Consider the following 21,279-nt stretch of genomic DNA (forward strand, 5'->3'; position numbering starts at 1 on the left):
GTGTGGAATATCGGAGGTAAGGTAGGGGAGGGTGGGTGTATGGGAGGTAATCAACCAGGGACCTTGTATTCATATGTGCATGGCACATGGACACAGACAATGGGGTGATGAGGACCTGGGGAGGGGGGCAGAGGTGGGATGGAGGGGGTCAATGGGGGAAAAACGGGGACATATGTAATACTTTCAATAATAAAGAATTGTTTTTTTAAAAAAACTATAAGAAGATATACAGCAATACCTCTTTTCCATTTCTTTTTGTTTGTTTGTTAATCCTCACCCAAAGAGATTTTTCCCATTGATATATTTAGAGAGAGTGGGAGAGAAAGGGAGGGAAATCTTAAGGGAGGGTGGGCAGAGAGAGAGAGAGAGAAAGAGAAACATAGATGTGAGAGAGATACATCGATTGTTTGCCTCCTACCACTCAGGTTCGTGCCCTTGACTGGGAATCCTTCGGTGAGCAAGCCACGGCTCTATCCACTGATTGACACTGGCCATGGTTCAACTTCTGTCTTCAATCTGCTAAGTTCCTATGCCCCCAAAATAGGTAACCAACATTGTTAGTTTCTCATTTACTTCCCAGGATTTTAAATATATACAAGCTAGTACAAGTATAGATTATTTTTTCTCTTTTTATTTCATTCTAAGAGAACACTATTTTGACACTTTTTTCTCCCTGCCTAAATCTGAGAGATTGTATCAGTCAGCTCTGGCTGTCATAACAAAATCCCATGGATTGGGTGCTTAAACAACAGAACTTTATTTTTTCATAGTTCAGGTGACTGGACATCCAAGATCAGGGTGCCAGCATTTGGGTTCCAATGAGAGCAATCTTCCTGGCTCATCATCTCCCCACTGTGTCCTTAGCAAGCTGGAAAAGAGTAGAGATGCCTCTAATTTTGAGACAAAAAGAAGAAGAAAAAAAGTCAGTGAAAAGACAAACTTAAAAATTTTTTTCCAAAAATTTTCAATCATAGTTTACATTCCATATTATTTTGTATTAGTTTCAGGTGTACAGCATAGTGGCTAAACAATCATATACTTTACAAAATAGTCATAGAGATGTACTAAAGTACAACATAGGGAATATAGTCAATAATATTGCAATAATTATCTATGGTATAGGTGGGTACTGGAAATATGGGGGGAAACACTTTGTAAAGACATGAACATTCTGAGGTAAAAAATAGTTTAGAAATATTTATGACCTGAAAGTAATCAAGGTAGTCTTGAGTTGAGGGCCCAATTGGCAGAAGAAATGTGAAACGAGTAAGGAAATGATGATGTTGGCAAAAAAGTAAAAACACTGACTCTGTCACAAATTCTCCAGATCTCTAATACCACAGTCCTCCCTCCGATATAATGGTGAGTGAACATGGATGTACTGGAGTCAAGAGCAAACAATTCAATGTCTTAAATAACCCCAGCAAAGACTGTAAGAGAAGTTCATTTACTATATAATTCAATTTCTATGGCTGTTATGAGCTCCCACCCCCGGCCCACTCCACAGGAAGGAAAAGCATTAAGCAAGCTGTTAAAATAATGCATCCCCACAGGACAAAACATCCTACAGTTTTTCAAACAGAGATGGCAGTCTGTGGTCCAGCCTCCAATCACCCTCTGTCAAGAGTTCTGCTTTTTCTGGAATAATACCCAAGTGTTTATAACTTTTCCTGTTAAAAGGTATGCATATTAAGAAATAAATTTAAGTTTGTACTCCAGGAGCTAAGATGCTGGGAGACAAACGTGCGATAGGCTTCCCTTCTTGGCTGAAAAGTCCACATGACATGTCCATTTGGGCCTGGTGGTGCCTTAACCGACATTTGAGATTCTAGTCTTTTGTCACTTTAAACCAACTCTACTATGAAAATATTAATTTCTTTATTACATCTCATAGAAAATAAAGGTACTATCTTTGTTTACTCAATTCACCTCCCTCCATAAAAAAAAAAAAAAAACACACAAAACAACAAAACATTCCAATGACAAGGGTGGATATGTGGTCTTGTTTGAACCTATCATATTACCCCATCTTCTTGACTTGGTGATTGGTTTGGGGAGAAGTATGTGATCTAAATTGATCCAATGCAAGTAACTCTGACTGGAGCCAAAGAGAAAGAGACAAATAATCAATTCATCGCTGGTAGAATTGCTGATAGGATGAGATGGAAAAGCAAGATCACTAGGAGCCACGTTCCCCATGGCATGGAGAAAGCCATCTGCAACAAGAACCAGAAACACTAGTCAGAGTTAGAGAGTGTGAGCCCTAGACGTGTTCCTGGGACACAATCCAGACATCCTCAGGACCACTTATATCAGGTGCTTGGAGCCTGAGATAAGTCAGTCCTGATATGTGTTAAATACAATTTTGTTGCATGAGTGAAATAAATAAATGATTTAAAATGAGCATTTATCTGCGGGTAGTGATTCTTAGAGCTTCTAATTTGAAGGAACTTTTATTTGAAAATATCTTTCAAAAGCAACTAACTAATAAAACCATCACGAAGTACTAATATTCACTTAATTTGTAGCCAACTACTGAAATATAGTACTGTAAACAAAATTAAAATGAAAGAGTAGTTAGAAGTCTGTCAAAGCAGAAAAGTAAGTATTTAAAAATATCAGAGATAGCTGTCATTTTGAACAAATACAGCACACCTCTTAACTAGTGAAATTTAAATATTTTCCTTTTAAAACTCTGACATTCCAAGAGGTAGACATGTAAAAAAAAAATGTGGGTTTATACTTGGAGCCAAATAGTTATTTAGCTATTTAGTTAAACATGTGCCCAGAATGCTAGACCTGCTGCCTTTTACAACATTGCTTTTGGAAGTCAGCCTTTCTCCACTGTCTTTCCCCAAGATGTCTTTTTAAAATGGGAAATTGATTGATGAAATCTTAGGCATGAATAAATGCTAATGCATATAACACATTAAAATGCTATCATTTTATAAGAAAGGCTTGTTGGCTAACAGTGTTATTACTTCTAGTAATTCAAAGTCTAGTGTTTAACTTACATAATGAAAAGAGGAAATCAATTATTCTGTCCACAGTATGGTAAAACTCATTTTCAAAATTATGTTTTCAGAGGCAACCAGACTGACTTATCCACTGACTTAAAATGTAGGGTGTCACATTTGAGCAGTTTTTACCCCACTTTCAAATGTATTGAACAGTGTCCAAACTATGAGGAAGCACTTTTTGCATTGTCTGGACAGGGATGTGTGCAAGTTCATCTCTAGCTAGTAATTCAGGTTCACCCTCCCCAAAAGCATATTCTACAAGTAAAGTAGTTCTAGTATTTATGGGGTGGACAGTTACCAGAACAGCTCTCAAAGGCTACATAATAAAAGTGCATTAAAGCTGCCTAAATTAATTACCCATAGATACTGAAATGGATTCAGCTAATGGATTCTGCCTCCCAGAGTGCCCTCTTTCAATAATAAAAAAGGCAAAAAACACACGTTTTCTTCCTCTTTTATATAACATCCAGCTACCTGACCAGGGACTGCCCACAGCACCCCTGAGCCAGCAGCAGGCAGAGGTCACCTTGCGATCAGACACTCATGCTTCTCTCCAAGGGCAAATGGGCTGCCTCAGCAGCTGTCACATCCTGCTGCCCTTGGTAACTGGAAACTGGTCTAGAGTTTCAAACTTATCTCCTGCTTTGCATTACCAAACTGGCAGTCTTGCCAGATCCTTGTAAATGCCTGTTATATATTATGCCGGGCCAGCACAGCCAAGGGTTCCGTGAACCTGAAGCGGGGAGGGGGGAGGCGGCGAAGGATTAAAGAAAAAACAAAGAGAACAAACTGGGTCTAGGTCAGGGGTGGGCAACCCCTAGCACGTATGCCAAACATGGCACGCCAATAACTTTTGCTGGCACGCGAAACCCTCTCTTATAGTCTTCCATTTACAATTTTTTTCTTAATGTCGACTTTTTTATTTTTCAGATAAATTCAGTGTAGGTGCATCTTAGATAAATAATTTTACATAACAAGTTATCTTAAAGACCATAGACATGGATTGACGAGAGAAAGGAAGAGCAATTTCTATGCCTCTGCCTTAACTCTCCCTGCCTTCCTAGATACGACCAGTGTTTTGGTTTCATCCACGTACGCTTGTGAATCTTTGTTCTCAGTGATGAATTTTGTTAAGTCTCGTAATAGGAGTAGCCTGACGGATGAAAGTAGTAGCTCATGCATATCTCTGAAGGTCACGAAATATAAACCTGATGTAAAATCTGTCATCAGTGATGCAGCAGCAAAAGTCCCACTGATAATATCAAATGGAGTCATAAAGTTTTCTGTCAGGCTATCAATGTACATGTATACATTAAAAAATAAATGCATTTTTTCATCCTCATATACTGTTTTTGTCACTCGAATGAATTTTATTATTTCTCCAAGGTTCTTCACATACGTACACCTTAAGAGATATCAAGTAGACGTAACACGTTCTCAAAAAATTAGGGTTGGCACGCAGAAGAATTTTGAGTCAGAGATTTTTCTGGTTTGGCACGCACTCACAAAAAGGTTGCCCCCCCCTGCTCCAGGTGGATCTCCTGTGCCTGGCTGAAGCCACAGAGGGATCCCCAGATGGCAAACTGAGCCTTTATTTTATAGCCAGAGGTAAACAAGGTAGTGGTCACCATAGTTACAATGTTCTTGTGAGTTTCACTTGTTTTGGCAGCACTTGCTGCACCTCCCACAGCCCATTAGCTACCCAGATAAGATCTAGGGAGCGTTATAAGGTCAAGCCTAATTATACTAAGAGGACTGTGCCCTCTAAGCTGGGACTTGCTTGTGGCTTTGCCAACAGGTCAGTCCCCGGCTTAACCCTATGGCCGTGCCCTACACTATATGAGGGTGGTGAAGGCTTGAGAGGCTGGTGAACAGGGAGAGGGCATTTGTGTTTGGGAAGGGGCACTGCCTGGCTGGCTCAGCCAGCTGCCATCGATTGGATGGTTCTGGAGATGACACAAGCCCAGAGGAAGAGGAGGGCACACCAGGTCACTGGGTCTCTCATGTCAGTAGGCAGACTCACAGCCCCAGGCACGGTTGAAACAACAAGGGGTCTTGTGAAGAGGCTGCTAGCTCTCCAAGGCACATAACGAGGACCTTCTAACATCCATAACAGGGACTCAGAAACCACAGTTACTCAACTAGCGGCTCAGTAAGACAAGCCCCTTGTTTTCCTACTTTCCCCCTATGATGTTCTGTTTTGACCATCTTTTTGCTCATTAGCAGTTCCAGCAGAGGGCAGGCAGGGGAAAGGAGAGCAGTGATATATTACAGCAGATAATCTAGAGTCTTCTGAACATGTTAAGGCAAATTGTCTCGATTACTAAGAGCAACAAAGGTCTCTCTGTCCAAATGCTTTTTTTCTATTTGTCTGAAAAAGGTGATACCAGTTTTCAGGGTCTCTTCTCTCAAGGAATTTAGAGACTGGTTTGGGAAAGCAAAAGAAAGACACAGGAAATAGTGAGAAAGCGTGCTTTAAAGCCAAGCTACCCCAGCAAAGTCATGGGTTTCAAGAGAAGGAAGAGAGCTCTTTGGGTGCTGACGTTGGTGATAGCACTTATAGATTAAAAGTATACATTAAGCCCTAGCCGGTTTGGCTCAGTGAATAGAGCATCGGCCTGTGGACTGAAGGTCCCAGGTTCAATTCCGATCAAAGGCATATACCTCCATTGCAGGCTCCGTGTGGGAGGCAACCAATCGATGTGTCTCTCTCACATCGATGTTCCTCTCTGTCTTTCCCCCTCCCTTCCACTCTCTCTAAAATAAGAAATAAAGGGGGGGGGGAAGTATACATTGAAGTAAATAATTAGAGCAGAGAAATGAGAGTCAATGTTGGAACAAATATAATTGCTGAAAATTCTCTGAACAGGCTTCGGTGACAGCATCACAGAGAGCACTCACAGGCTTCCTGTTGGGATCTGGTTTATGTAGAACAGGTTTCATGGGATCTAAGTACCAGGCTTTTGTGATGATCAGCCACAGTGAAGGGGTGGTTGGTAAGTCAGGATTGGCTGGCATTCCAGGAGGAAAAATACACAGTACCTTTCCATATCATCCAGTAAAGTCTGTGTGACAGTGTCGTGAGCAACTCACCCTGGGGAGGTCTTCATCAGATAAGCAGGGCTGCAAAATTCATGGCCAAGGAATGCGGGCTGGAGAGGCACTCCCAGGCACAGCTGCCACCTGAACACCCAGGCTGGCCGGGAACCAAGGAGACATGCTGAAACCAGGAGCCTCGGCGGCGAACGGCAATGTTACAGCCGCTTAATCCTGAAATGAAAAGTAATTGCTTCTGGCTTAAAGAATAAAGGGAAAACAAGAGCAGCCTTGGCTGAATTACATTTTTTTTCCCTTCAAAAACGACCATGCTGTAGACCAGGTTCTAAAACCCACTTAATATTTGAAAATGTGAGGAAATCGATGTTTCTGTCAATATAATTTAAATCCACCCAGGAGTACCGATATATTAAAAACACTTGAAGGCAAGTACATTTTGACCAACATGGTTAAATTAAATGCTTACTTTTCGCTATCAGGGATGACATTTAACTTACCTGAATATAATTTTAGAAAGTCGGTCCTCAAAATAGCTGTTGCTTGTTTTTAGAGCATTTCCTACTGAAAGTCAGGCAGAAGCTACCAGAGTTCTTTTTCTGTGAAGATGAAATTGCAACTGGAGAAATATGGAAAAGGAGGAGGGGGGAGGCATTTCAATACTTCTAATATATTCCTATAATGGAATTATCTTCTTTCTAGACAAAAGAACTCATAAAAATTCACAAAGGAACAGCTGCAAGTTTAAATTATTGTCAGAAGGATCTAAAGATGATTTTAACACACAAGTAAGTAATATTTTGCTTTTACTTGTTTACATCGAAGAGGCAACAGAGTGGCAAATGTCAGATGTCCTGATTATGGAGTCACCATTTCCATGAAAGTAAAGGAGCAATAATAAAGAGTAAAAGCAGAGCAAGAATGAGAACAAACAGATCTTGCCTTTCAAATTCCAATTCTTAAATTACATGTATTAAAATATTTGTGGCAGGCTCACAGTGATGTAGAGAGAACTAATTAAAGTATATCTTGTCTCCTAGAGCCATATAAAATTGCCAACACAAATAGCAATTTCAAATGGTGTATCATAATCCCTCACATGATTGTCATCAACCGATAATAACCAATAAGGAACAAAATCCAGTTTGTCTTCCTGCCATCATCCTGTACAAACATTAATATTATAAAACTAATATGACACATGGTATCTTCTTACGGCTGCTAACATTGAGGACAGTCCTCATAGAAGAAAATCCAAAGCCATTTATAAACATTACTCATAGCTTGTGTTTCTGCTGCTTCATTAATTCAAAACAGACAAAAATAATTTTTATACCAGAAGTTTTCTTTGGATAGCACCAGTTTTTTCGATTTAACCTAACAGAATAGTACGGTGACACTGATAACTGTGGCCGCTTGCCTATGACCTCATGCCGGTGGACAGCTGGAAGGCCAACCACAGACCCAATAACTTAAGTGCACAGTAATCACAAACACAAAGGGCTTTTTTAAATGAAAGGTGTCATACAGTCCATGAGGTAGAGAAATAGCTATGACAACACTAAGCACGCAAAAAATATCCACAGCTGATGAACTGTGCTCTCTGCTGGTATATGACACAAGCCTGTGACCCTGAAAGCCACAAAATTTCCAAAGATGAAGGACTATGGCACATAGTAACATTTTGAGTATTTTTTAAAAAAAGAAATCCTTTCCACACCAATACCCTATCATTCTATGCTAAGAAAGGGTACTGAGTGTTGAAATGGCCCCAACTTTCTTTTCTGCACTGAGCATGGCTCAAATGTTAGCAACATTTGCATTCCCATTATTGAGAAGCCTTAGCGAACCTTCCTACTCTTACAAAATGTGAGACTGTCCCCCCAAAATACAGATTTAAAGTATAATGCAAACATATATTTTAATGGAGATACACAGTAATTGCAAACATTTAGATAATTAGGAAGTGTATGGCATATCGTTGAAAGCAATTTTAACCCAAATATGTCACTTGAGGATTCAAGACAAGCTCAGTTTTTTACGTAAAAACTAGAGGCCTGGTGCATGAAATTCATGCATGGGTAGGGTCCCTAGGCCTGGCCCGTGATCAGGGCTGATCTGTGGGGTGATGGCGGGGCGATCGGGGAGCCCCCGCTGGCACCTGCCTTGGCCAGCCTGGTGCCACCTGCTCGCCAGCCTCGCCCTCTGCCACCGCAGCTGGTCGTCTCCCTCTGTGGGGCTACCGGCGGGGCGATGGCGGGGGGAGCCTCTGGCACCCACCTTGGCTGGCCTGGGGCCTGTGGGCAGCTCCTGCGTTGAGTGTCTGCCCCCTGGTGGTCAGTGAGTGTCATAGCAACTGGTTGTTCCGCTGTTTGGTCGATTTGCATATTAGGTTTTTATTATATAGAACAAGCAAACTAAAAAAAAACCTTAATATTACAAAAACAAAATCTCTCATAGTAAATATTATTTTTAAAAGATCATTAATGACACATTTTCTTCAAACAGCTATATTCTCATCCTTAGATGACCTTTAGAGAAAGCAAATGTCTTTCTTTGCCCAGAGATTTCAAGTAAAGACTCTTTTTTTAGTACTATATTTTGCTTTTTTAGAGCTAAAACTAGAATTACTGACAATTCAAATATAATTTTTAGCATCTCTGTAGGTGAACTAACCCCTAAGTGCCTTATGACTTGCTTTCTAAAAATAAATATATCTTTTCAAATTATACTTCATCAAAAGTGAAGCTTAATGAGATTTTAAAACACAGACTTTAAGTAATTTCATTTTCCCCATCCCCTTGCCACTATTTGCCCTCCTTTCTAAGCATCCTGTTCTCCTCTTTTTCTAGTGTGAATTGTTAAGAGATCCTGAGGAATAGCCATTGGCACAGCAGTTGTGACTTCACTGATTGCTTTACCCAACCCAACAGTTAGAGGTTGTAAAGCACTTCACATGTCACATTTAAAAAACACAGCAAGCACATCATAGTCCAATTTCTGAAAACCAAGGATCAATGAGAATCATCTTAATAGCAACCACAGAAAAAATGACTCATTCTGCTCAAGACATAGGGGAATAATAATACTGACTTCTCAACAAGCCAGAAAACAATGGAATAACATCTTTAAAGTGCTGAAAGAAATAAAACCTATTAACCAAGAATTAAAAGCATAGCAAAAATGTCCTTCAAAAATGAAGGAAAGTGAAATAAAGGAGAGAAAGAAATATCGTTTTTATTAGCTTAAAAAACGATACCTTTTTGTTTTACTTTCTAATGACTGATCTAAGAATTGCAACATGCATCCTTAATAGCAGTCTACTGTTTTCATATTACATCACTACATGTGTAGTATTTAAAAAGTATACTTCCTGTTCCCCAACTTGCTCTTTGCACTATTGCTTCATACATCATATTTCTACAAATGTTAAAAGCCCCAAAGTAAGTTACTATTTTTTAATATATTTTATTGATTGATTTTTAACAGAGAGGAAGGGAGAGGGATAGAGAGTTAGAAACATCGATGAGAGAGAAGCATCGATCAGCTGCCTCCTGCACACTCCCTACTGGGGATGTACCTGCAACCAAGGTACATGCCCTTGACTAGAATCGAACCTGGGACCCTTCAGTCCCCAGGCCGACGCTCTATCCAGTGAGCCAAACCAGCTATGGCTTAAGTTACTATTTTTGCTTTAAATAGTCAATTGTCTTTTAAAGAAAATCTTAAAAGTCAGTATTTGAGCCATCATGGGGAACTTCTTAAGTTTACTCTCTGTGCTTGCTTTAAAAAAAACCACCAACCCTTAAACACATTTATAAGAACTACTAGAGGCCCAGTGCACAAAATTCATGCATGGAGGGGGTTCCCCTCAGCCCAGCCTGCACCCTCTCTAATCCGGGACCCCTCAGGGGATGTCCGACTTCCGGCAGTTGGACATCCCTCTCACAATTCAGGACCGCTGGCTCCTAACTGCTCACCTGCCTGCCTGCCTGCCTGATTGCCGCTACTGGCCCCCCTGCCAGCCTGATCACCCTTAACCACCTCTGCCTGCCATCCTGGTTGCCCCCAACTGCCTCCCCTGCCAACCTGGTTGCCCCCAACTGCCCGCCCCACTGGCCTGGTCACCGCTAGCTGTCCCCCCCCCCCCACCTGCATGGTCACCCCTTACTGCCTCCCCTGCCAGCCTGGTCGCCCCCAACAGCCCCCTCTGCTGGCCTGGTCGTCCCCAACTGTCCCCTCTGCCAACCTGGTCACCCCCTACTGCCCCCCCATTGGCCTGATCACCCCTAACAGCCCCCCCCCGCCTGCATGGTCGCCCCTTACTGCCCCCCCTGCTATCCTGGTTGCCCCCAACAGCCTCCTGCCAGCCTCGTCACCCCTAACTGCCCCCGCCCACCAGCCTGGTCACCCCTGCCACCTCTGCAGGTCTGGTCATCCCAAACTGGCCCCCCTGCCAGCCTGGTCACCCCCAACTGTCCCCTGCCAGCCTGGTCACCCCTCAATGGCCCCCTCTGCCGGCCTGGTCACCCCTCTGCCCCCCTCTGTCAGTCTGGTCACCCACAACTGCCCCCCCTACTGGCCTGGTCACCCCCAACTGCCCCCACTGCTGGCCTGGTTGCCCCTCACTGCCCCCCCTCCGGCCTGGTCGCCCCACACAGCCTGCTATTCAGTCATTTGGTCGTCCCTCACTAACCCCCCTGCTGGCCTTGTTGCCCCGCTCAGCCTGTTCGGTTGTCTGTTTCATTTGGTTGCGATGGTCTCTGACTCTTTATATATATAGATTATAAAGTCCTTGCTTGCTAACCTAACATCTCTGTCATCTCTAAGTATGTAAGTATGTTTAATTCTTAAAAATGACACTGAAAGATAAACAAAGCCCAAATGACAACAAAACCAATAACTTGGGCTGAGATTACATATGCTCAACTGCTGAAATTCCAGGTCCTCAATCCCCTCATATCACCTGGGAGAGTGTGCTGCGACCTTCACGGCAGAGTTCAGGACCTGAAGGAGGGGCCGACATGCAAATGAAAATGCTATACAAGAAATATGAATTTAGGAGACATTGGGGGCCAGGTGGGGTCTTTCTTGAAGAGACACAATGACTTCTGGCCTGGTCTGCCTTTTATTTACTTGAATACACATTTGCCCTTTAGCAATGCATACAGGCATATCAAAGGTAAAGTTTGGTAAATAGTAAAAGGATTATTAGGTTAGGGAATTGCCTTCAGCCACTGCTATCTCAACAGACAAGGTGCTCAACATCAGCCCTGCTAACGCCCAAGGTCCATCGGCCTTCTGCATTCCTTGGTACACTCTCCTGACAGTATCAGCAAGTGGTGGCTTCCCGCAAGATATGTGGGGTCAAATACCTCTTCTTGCCACTTGCTTGCTACTGCAATCACTGCCTCCTTCTTAAGTCCCTATAGCTTGAGCGTGGTGGGAGGCTGCTTCACATGTCAGTACCTCCCAGAGATGTTGTTCTTGTGGCACCACCATTACTACCACCATCGCCATCCTTTCTGCAGAGCTGTAGCCACTGGCTCAGGACTGCTCCAGGCCAGTATTAAAGAGTTTTGCTGCTTCTCCTCTGGGTGCTCCCGATAAGGGCCCACCTCTCCTGCTTCCTACTGTTTCTCTCTGCAGAGCTGTATGGAAGCCCCAGAGGAGCTGTGCTGCCAGAAGAGTCAGTGCTTCTCATCTGCTCTTGTTCCCCTGGAGTCGGGTCTACTTTTTCTCCAGTCAGGATTTTTCTCACTGTCTACAGCCAATGGTCAGAGGATTGATTTCCCCCTGGTGGTAGATCTTGTTGACCAAGGACTCATTAAGTAGCTAAGTATTTGCTAAGGACATTTTTATGTGTATAGAATCCTAATAATTGTCAAGAAATAAGGAAAAAGAAGTAAACAAATACATAAAGTAATAAGTTAAAACTAAATGTTATGTTTGATAAGAGTCCTCTGCTTTGAAAAAGTTGACATCTACTAGACTCTATAGGTGTTCTTTAGTCTATCTGTAAAGCTCATTCATCAATTTGACAAATATATACTGAACAAATGAAAAGTACCAGATTCTGTCCTGTATGCTAGGAATACACAGTAGACAAGATGCCTGCTCTCATGGAGCTCCCAATAAACAAATAAGTTAATATCAGTTAGTGGTAAGTGAAATATCAGAAATAGTTAAGTGATCTGAAGATAATAAAGAAGAAGTGAAGCTAATGGGAGGAAAACATTGGATGGGAAAATAAATAAAAACCTCTGAGAAGGTGACATCTGGGTTGAACAACATGAAGACCTGGGAAAAGAAAGTCCAGGCAGGGGGAACAGTGAAGTTATCCTATATAATATAAGCCTAATATGCAAATTGACTGAACAGTGGAACGACTGGTCGGCGGTGGGCAGGGCCGGCGATTGGGCAGCGCCAGGCCAGCCAAGGTGGGTGCCAGCAGGCAGAGGGAGGGGATGGTGTTTGGGGCAGAGGGGGGCGGTGGTCACCAGCGGTGGCAGGGGGGTGATCGAGGGACGGGGCCGGCTGCTCGCCAGCCAGCACCATCACCCCCCATCAGCCTGCCGCCGTTTGCCTCCCCCAAAGGGAGGCCAGACTGTGGCTTAGGCCTGCTCCCCGTGCCTAAGCTGTCAGTTGGACATCACCTGAGGGCTCCCAGACGGCCTGTGAGAGGGTGCAGGCCAGGCTGAGGGACCTCCCAAGTGCATGAATTTTTGTGCACTGGACCTTTAGTAAGATTATAATAATTCAGGAAATGAATGACATAAGATGATGTCAGAGAGATCAGCTTAGACATTACAAAGCTCCTTACATAGCTATGGCAAAGAGCTTGGATTTATTTCTAAATACAGTGGAAAGCACTGGAATATTTCAAATAGGAATGACATTCCATGATTACATTATTAAAAGGTGTATGTGTGTGTGTGTGTGTGTGTGTGTGTTTCAAAGGTAGAATGCATGACTATTCACACCTAAATACCTATCTCATAAAAATAAGAATTTTCTTCTAGATCACCACATGTCTTATCACATCTAAGAAAACTAATATTAGTTTCTTAATATTAAATAATATCATAGCATTTAATATACAAACTCATATTTAAATTATTTATCCCCCAAAGATTTTTTTAGATGTTTTTATCAAGCCAAGGCCCAATCAAGGTTCATATATTGCATTTGGTTGTTCTATCTCTGCAGTCCCTTTTAAACTAAAACAGTTCCCCTACTCTTTTTCTGTTGCTGATAATGACCTTTGGAAAAACCCAAAAGAACACTTCACATCTGGGATTCCTCTGCAGGTTTTCTTATAATTTGATTTTTATTTGAGTCCCTGTAATTCATGTATTTTTGAAGTTAGTTCTAAAGACTTAGTTTCAGGTTAAGTTTTTTGTTGTTTTGTTTGTTGTTTTTTGTTTATTTGTTTGTTGTTTTTTTGTTTGTTTTTAACAAGAATAGCTCCTAAACAACACTGTAAATTTTATCTGCATCACATCAGAAGGAACACAATGCAAGAACCTCATATTTTCACTAAGATCAATCACTTGGCCAGGGTGGTAACTGCCAGATTGCTCCTTTGTGACCTCTGCAATTAGTAGTAACCTGCATGGTGATGCTCTGTCACTGTGTGACTATCCAGTTGTGCAATACTCTTGCACCATTGATAATCCTTGCCTTAATCAATCATTTCATTGGGGGTTACGAAATAGTGACTGTTAAATCCTACCACTCCTTCTTTGGCATTCTTTTCCAAAGATGAATTTTCCCTCATCATCTAGGATGATATACAGTTCCTCCTAGAAAGGTTAGGTAAATTTTTAGTTATTTCTTTTTACTACCAATTTGAGAGTAAGGATTTATTGAATAGTCACTTCCAATGAAGCAAATGAATTTTCTTATCCTTCTCTTCACTTTTTGGGATATCACTATGGACTCACAGATCTTTATGTATCCAATGTTTACAATAATTATAGTCATCTTCAAATTGTCCAAATTTGTCTAATGGGAGTCTTTTCAAAGTAGTTCCTGGTTACTTCTAACATGTCCCCATAAATCACCAAACACTTCCTTGGTTTCTGGCACAACAAGATATCCTAAATTCACCTTGTAGTTTTCCTTCCCAACAACTAGAGTCAGTTATTTCTCCAAAGATCATTGTTATTATTAGTAAGTAATGATAAGTGAAATCCAAAATTGGCTTCAAGGTGTGCTTATTGCTACTATGTTCTTTCAGTAGACAGAGCTAGGAAGGATAGATAGATAGATAGATAGATAGATAGATAGATGATAGATACACACCTGTATCTACTTTTATTCATGAGTCCATGTAAATATTTCCAATTCAAATTTAATATTATAGTTTAATATTCCATGTCCTTTAATATTAGATGTTTTAAAGGAAGAATGAACAGAAGTGAGTAATGAGTTGGATGTTGGCAAGGAAAAGAAAATATCAAGAATGACTTCCTAAGTTCCTAGTTTGAGAACCTATGCCTGAGTGGCTGCTGCTGTTTCTACCATTTTATAAAGATGGGAAGTAAGACATAGGAGAAAAATTCTTGGGTTGGGCGTCAGGGGTGAGAAATCAACTACATACAGTTCATTTATTTAATTAGTTATAAAATTAAATTATTACATAGGTATAGAAATGTAAGCTATATTCAAGTACCAGTTAAGATTCATCTAACATTGGGTACCCTACAAACACTAATAAGAAAATCACTTTACCCCAGTAAGTGAATGAAGCTTGATACCTGAGTATAACTTATTAGGGCAAGAATATCTAGCTCAAACAAAGGGGGAAAGAAAAAAATGAAGATGAAGATCTTTTGGGAAGTAAAGAAGAACCTTAAAACAACCCTGGAGCCCTAGCCAGTTTGGCTCAGTGGATAGAGTGTCGGCCTACGGACTAAAGTGTCCCAGGTTCGATTCCAGCCAAGGGCACATGCTCAGTTTGCAGGCTCCATCCCCCCCCCTCCCCCCCCCCCCCCCCGCCTCCCAGTAGGGGACATGCAGGAGGCAGCCAATCAATGATTCACTCTCATCATTGATGTTTCTATCTCTCTTTCTCTCTCCCTTTCTCTCTGAAATCAATCAATCAATCAATAAAACAACCCTGGATTTAAAACATGGTAGAGTAATTTGCTAGGGCTGCTAGAACAAACTACCACAGATTGGGTACCTTAAGCACAGAAATTTATTTTCTTACAGTTCTGGAGGCTAGTAGTCCAAGATCAAGGTGTTAAAAGCTTGGTATTCTTCTGAGGCCTCTCTCCTTGGCTTGCTAATGACCACCTTCTTCTTGTGTCCTCACATGATGTCCCTCCATCTGTGTTTCTGTGCCCTAATCTTCTCTTTTTTTCCAACTGATCAATTGATCTTAGAGGGGGGAAAGGAGGAAGAGAGAGAGAGAGAAGAAGAGAGAGAGAGAGAGAGAGAGAGAGAGAGAGAGAGAGAGAGAACATTGATGTGAGAGAGAAACATCAATTGTTTGCCTCTTGTATACGCCTTGACTGGGGACTGAACCTGAAATCTGGGCATGTGCCCTGGTCTGGAATCGAACCCACCACCTTTTGCTGTATGGGACAGTGCTCCAACAACTGGGCCACATTGGTCAGTGCTAATCTTCTTTTCTAATAAGGACACTATTCAGACTAAATTAGGGCCCACCAATATGACCTCATTTTACCTTAATTGTTTTTTTAAAGGCCCTATCTCCAAATACAGTCATATCCTGCAGTACTAGGGGTTAGGACTTTTTAATATACAAATTTTTGGAGGACACAATTCAGCCCATGACACATGGGAATCTTTAAGAAGCTGTGTGATAGAATGAAGATACATGCTTGAGAAAGTTAACAAGTCTTCTCAATAGCTGGGTCTCATTTATGACTGGGCGAAGACAGTTCAGTAGCATTATTACTCCACAGTGGGTTGAGCAAGTTTGAGATGATGATTAAATGATGAGCCACACATTTATCCACTTTCCTATGGTCAATGATGAATATACACAGAGGAAATCAGAGGCAGAAGAGTATATCCACTCCGTTTCCGCCAAGATTTTCTAGGCTTTGAACTTGAGTCATTATGCTTAGCTTGCTTTCTGCCAGGGGGTTGGCATTTTAATCGTTGCTCTTTCCTTTTTCTTTCAGGACAAGTAGCCCCGTGCCAACTGACTCATCTGATACCAGCCTTAACTGTCACAAATGATATGGGAGTGGCAGATTTCATCTATCTTAGTATAGGAAAAATTAAAGAAGAGGAAATCACGTTTTTTTTAAGGATGCTAGAAGATTGGCGCTTTTACAGATGGGAAAATCAAAGGCCATGGGCGGGGCTGGTGAACCCACTTGCCCGGGGACTTGGGGACTTGCTCAGCTAGCTAAGGACACAGCAAGGACTCCCTCTTTGGACTCTTATCCAGTGTTCTTTCTACTTCACCACAACTAAATAGCTCAGGGTTTAATTTTTTTTCTGTTTAAAAATATTCTTGGAAGTATTGCTTACCAATGATTTAAAATGCCAAAGAACATTCTGGTATAGTGGTTAAGAGTACAGACTGGTCAAACAAGCCTGTATTTGAATCTCCGTTTTATCATTTACTTCCACATAGCCTTGAGAGGGTATCTAATTTCTTAAAGCCTTGATCTCCTCATCAGTGGAATAGGGATAAAAATAGCACCTAACTCACAGAATGGTCCTGAGAACTTTAAGTTAGACCATTTATTTAAAATAAATAAATAAATAAATAACCAGTGTCAGGAACATCATAAATATTCAACAAGTAGAACATGTTATTATTCATTATACTACCCTAAAATTGATCAGCATTCAAATTTTCCATTCTGATTTCCTAGGTAAAATGAAGCAAAGATAAATAAATAAGCAAATAAACAAATAAACATCATTAGTTAGACATCTCTCCATTTCTCGCTCAGAGAATGTTTATTACAACATCCCAGGACCTAGCAGTGGAGCACAAGAGCGAGGAAAACCAAGTATAACAATCGAAAGAAAAGGTCTCACAGCTCTAAAGATGGAAAAACACAGTCTCAGGAGCAAACCAAAATCTCCAAAGCAGTAGAGTAAGAGGAAACAAAAGAACGAGCCTGGGAAAAAAGGAAGTATACTATCAGATCCTCAAGCTCAGCAAAAGCATTGGTGCATGCCAGGAGTGAAAGAGACCACTTTTCCAGATAAAAGATAGAGTTAAGATGCCCAAAGAAAGTGAAAGTTATTTCCAGCAAGAAAGACTCCTTGTCTTTCAGAGCCTGGGATCCCTTAATGTGAAGAGGTTTGTTCTGATGTAGAGTCACAGGGGGAATTGGTCATTAAATCCTGATGGGCCTGCTGCGATGACTCCCATAAATGCCAGGTAGTCCCAGAGCCCATGCAATTGAGCCTATGCTAATTTTTTTTTTTAAACCATGGATTTCTGCCAAGAGTTGGGTTCCAGGGCCCTGATGGAAAGCCTATCATTCAAAATTAATGAAATGCTATTAGTATTTTAAAGTATCTAATTGTGCACCTGGGAAACTTTAGCTTCAGTTGAAGGAATAGAGCATTTTAGAATGCATGTGTAGCACAAGGGGTACTAAAAAGGCTATTTATTTTTGTCAGTCTTTATTGCCTCAACAGATAAGAAGCAAGGCCCAGAAGTAAAAGCACAAACTGAACTTATCCACAAAGCCATAGAGAAGACAGAACCAGAGGGACTCTTCTGGAACAGTTTCTCCCGTTGAAATGAAAGAGAAAGGCACTTTCAGTTATGTGGTCACTTCAGTTCTTTGCTTTGATGAAATGGTCACCAACGAGCCAGATCCCTCCACACATTTTATTTATTCTTTTCCTGCTGATTTTAATTCTTTTTTAAAAGCTTCATTGGGAACATTTTACAGGACAATTTAGCAGTATTTATAAAAATGTTTAATGTGATTATCCTTCGACCAAATAACTACACTTCTAGGAAATTTTCCAATAGAAATTCTATCCTTTTTTTTTTTAACCTACCACATCTCTCTAAGCCTCAAGTTCCTCATCTCCAAAATGGGGCTTTTCCCCACATGTGGTTCTTGTAAATAATAGATTAGATAAGCTCTTGGCACACAGTAATCACTCTGCAATGTTAGATCATCATTGCTATGTAGGCATTAAAAATGTGGATGGAACAACATTACTGACAGAGAGAGATGTTCAGAAGATATATTTGAGAAAAGAAAGCTATAGAAGAGTGTGTATAGTATAACCATTTTTTTAAAGAAGGAAAAGGGTAAAATAGGTATTTGTATTTGCATAGGGAAAACATGTTTGGATAAATATCAAAAGATTGAGATGGAGACTTAGAATTTTTTAAAATATGTGTATTTTTTAATTTAAAGTGGTAATCACATTAGGAAGATAACTAATGTTTATTGTCCAAATCAGTGTGGAAACAAAAAGAAGATAAAGAAGTGATTATTCATAAAATGACCAGAAAGAAAAAAAAGCATTGAAAATGTTGGTAAATAAAAAATTCTAAGATGCTAGAAATAATCCCAAATGTGTCAATAATTACAATAAATATAGATTTGGAAAATAACAAACTCTAGATGTGTGAAGATACCTTTCAGGTAAATTTTAAAACACAAATACTAATAAATATATTGATTAGGGACAGATACACATAGTAAAAGTATAGGAAAAGTGACAATTTCAGACATTTGGTTGCTTTTAGGAAAAAAAGAAGAAAAACAGTGTGAAAGATGGGCATAAAAAGGATATTTTATATAAAGGATAACTATATCTGTAATATTTTACTTCTTTCCAACAAAAATAAAGTATCTAAAATATAAATAACAGAATATTTGTCTTTTAAAATCCTCGTTTGTTACATTCTCTATTTTTCTGGGCATATAAAATATTTTTTAAAAATTAAAAACAATTTTTTAAAGAATTGTACTGAGAATTTATATTAAACATCATAAGGATGATGTCCTGATGGCACATGTATTTTGGATTCCAGACAAAAAAAATCTAAAATTTTAAAGGTAAACATGAAATTAGGACAGACAAAAAATGTACTTCCACTTTATACTCTTCAGTTAAGGTCACCTACCTATTAAACACTGAATCTAGGTTAAGGAAGATTCTGTTTGAAATTGCCCAAACAAATATACACGAAAATGTTTCAGAAGACCAACAGAAACATGTGTGCAAATTTAGTAAGTTCTTTAAACTTGGTCAAGAAACACAGGAGCAATTGGAAGAGTGGTTCAGTTTCTCAGAGAAGTTTAGTTTTGAGCCACATTCTGAAGGAGAAGAAGTTCATAGATTTCTAAGAGGGAACAATTCAGAGAGGAAAAGGGGCTTTGCTGGGACACAAACAAGAGACCTCATCAGCAGAATGCAGGGGACAATAGCAGGTTAAAGTGTTGGAGCAAATTTCCTTCTTGAAGTTCTAAAAAGCTATGAAAACAGATTTAGGTGTTTACATGGACATAAGTATAGAAAAATGTTGATATACTATCAAATAGAAAATGTAGGCTACCAGGAAAATAGATCTGGCATCAGACTTACACTGACTATGACAATCCCCTTCTTCCCTATATAGCTGCTTGCTCCAAAGCCACAGTAAAAATGTAAAGCATAAAGCCGGCATTTAAGAGTTGTTTGAAAGAAAAAAAAAGGGAAATGCTGAGAAAGAACTATGAGCAAACCTCAGTTCATTTTCTGTTGGAAGTGTTAGAATGACCTCTCTAGAGTTAGATATAATTTAATAGATTAACAGATAAATATCCCCTCCCCCCAAAGGACAATCTGCTTTGAAAATATTCCACTTAATGCCATCAAAATATCCTAAGGTTGGGCTGAATTCACCCATCTGCCTTCAAATTAATTTCAGCAAAAGGCTCAACCTAATCTCTGTTTGAGGGGGATGTCAGTGGCTATGACCACTAATTGGAAATTTGTGTCAGTCCAGATTTGTGGCTTATAGCACGGAGGGTGTCATATGTGTGGCCTGGTCAGTCACCAGGTCCTGCTGCCTCTGCCCATTCATCACTGCTCACATGCTGAGTCCCACCTCTGTTCCAGATCTGGTCCTTGTCATTTTGCCCAATCACCGAGGCAGCTTCCCCATGGTGTCCCCACCATACAGACCATCAGAGTAATCTCTCTCTCTCTCTCTCTCTCTCTCTTTCTCTCTCCCTCTCTCTCCCTTTCCCTGCTCCCTTTTCCTCTCCCCACCTTCCTCCCTCCTCCCTCTTTCCCTCTTTCTCCCTCACCCCTTCAAATGGAACCCTGTGCGCTTAAAGCCTGCCTACCGAAGTGGGCCTCACAGCGGGGATGCCTCAAGCTGATGTGTCTCTGAGTTGCTAGGTGGGTCATAAGCCATGTGTTACTGATAATAAGGCCCCCAAATTCCAATGACGTGCTTTCCTCAGCCTGCGCCTAGAATGCCTTCCCCATGGCTCAGTCCCTGGCTCTGCTGCCTGGCAAACGTCTCAGCTCAGACACTGTCTCCGCTGTGAATCCATACTCCTGACTGCCTCCAAAAGCACACGTGATTCTCCCAGGCCTCGCTGCACTTTGAATGGACTTCCGAATAAGACTTGTCTTGTTTGGATGCAATTGTTTATACTACCGTCTCCCACTCTATTGTAAGAAAGCTCAAGGACAGAGCTCATGTCTTGGTCCTTTTTACAGTGCCAGTAAATAGCAGCTTCCGGTACATTCTAGGCACGCACTGAACACTAACGGATATTCAATGAACACATTCGTACTACCACTGATATACGGTACAGAGATCGCCCAGCTAAGTAGATCAACATTTCCCCCCATTCCGGCTATCTGTGGCAGCAGGGAAAAACCTTTCTCTCTAATTACGTCACATAATGCAGTCCCATGAAGTCTCTGCATTTTGAGAGTAAACGCTAAAGGAAATTATCCTATATAATAAAAGCCTAATATGCTAAGTGTCCAGTCATTCGTTCAACCAATCAAAGTGTAATATGCTAATGATATGCTAAAGCAGCTCAACCACTTGCTATGATGAGCACTGACCACCAGGGGGCAGATGCTCCAACTGGTAGGTTAACTTGCTGCTGGGGTCCAGCTGATCGAGACTGAGCGAGATGGCCAGGCATGCCCTGGAGCCCTTCCATGTCCCCAGCTGGCCAACCTCCCACATCCCTCCCCAGCCTCGATCGTGCACTGGTGG

The 21,279-nt window shown here is 41.0% G+C and overlaps 1 long non-coding RNA gene across 5 annotated transcripts in view; it reads right to left on the minus strand.

The window, feature by feature from the left end:
• Positions 1-420: 420 nt before the first annotated feature.
• The window catches only part of LOC139003516 (uncharacterized), a 79,690-nt gene continuing 58,831 nt past the window's right edge, over positions 421-21,279 (minus strand). For 3 of the 5 annotated variants that reach the window (XR_011470252.1, XR_011470251.1, XR_011470253.1), the window contains exons 2-5: positions 15,292-15,461; positions 6,575-6,693; positions 6,114-6,290; positions 421-890 (exon numbers count right to left, since the gene is read on the minus strand). This is a non-coding gene — a long non-coding RNA (uncharacterized lncRNA). The remainder of the gene's footprint in view (positions 891-6,113; positions 6,291-6,574; positions 6,694-15,291; positions 15,462-21,279) is intronic. The other 2 variants (XR_011470254.1, XR_011470255.1) reach the window with 2 other exon arrangements.

The sequence above is a fragment of the Myotis yumanensis genome, unplaced genomic scaffold (genome assembly GCF_028538775.1).
Source record: "Myotis yumanensis isolate MYYU_CA2020_CCGP unplaced genomic scaffold, mMyoYum1.0.hap1 SCAF_2, whole genome shotgun sequence".
Lineage (NCBI taxonomy): Eukaryota > Metazoa > Chordata > Mammalia > Chiroptera > Vespertilionidae > Myotis > Myotis yumanensis.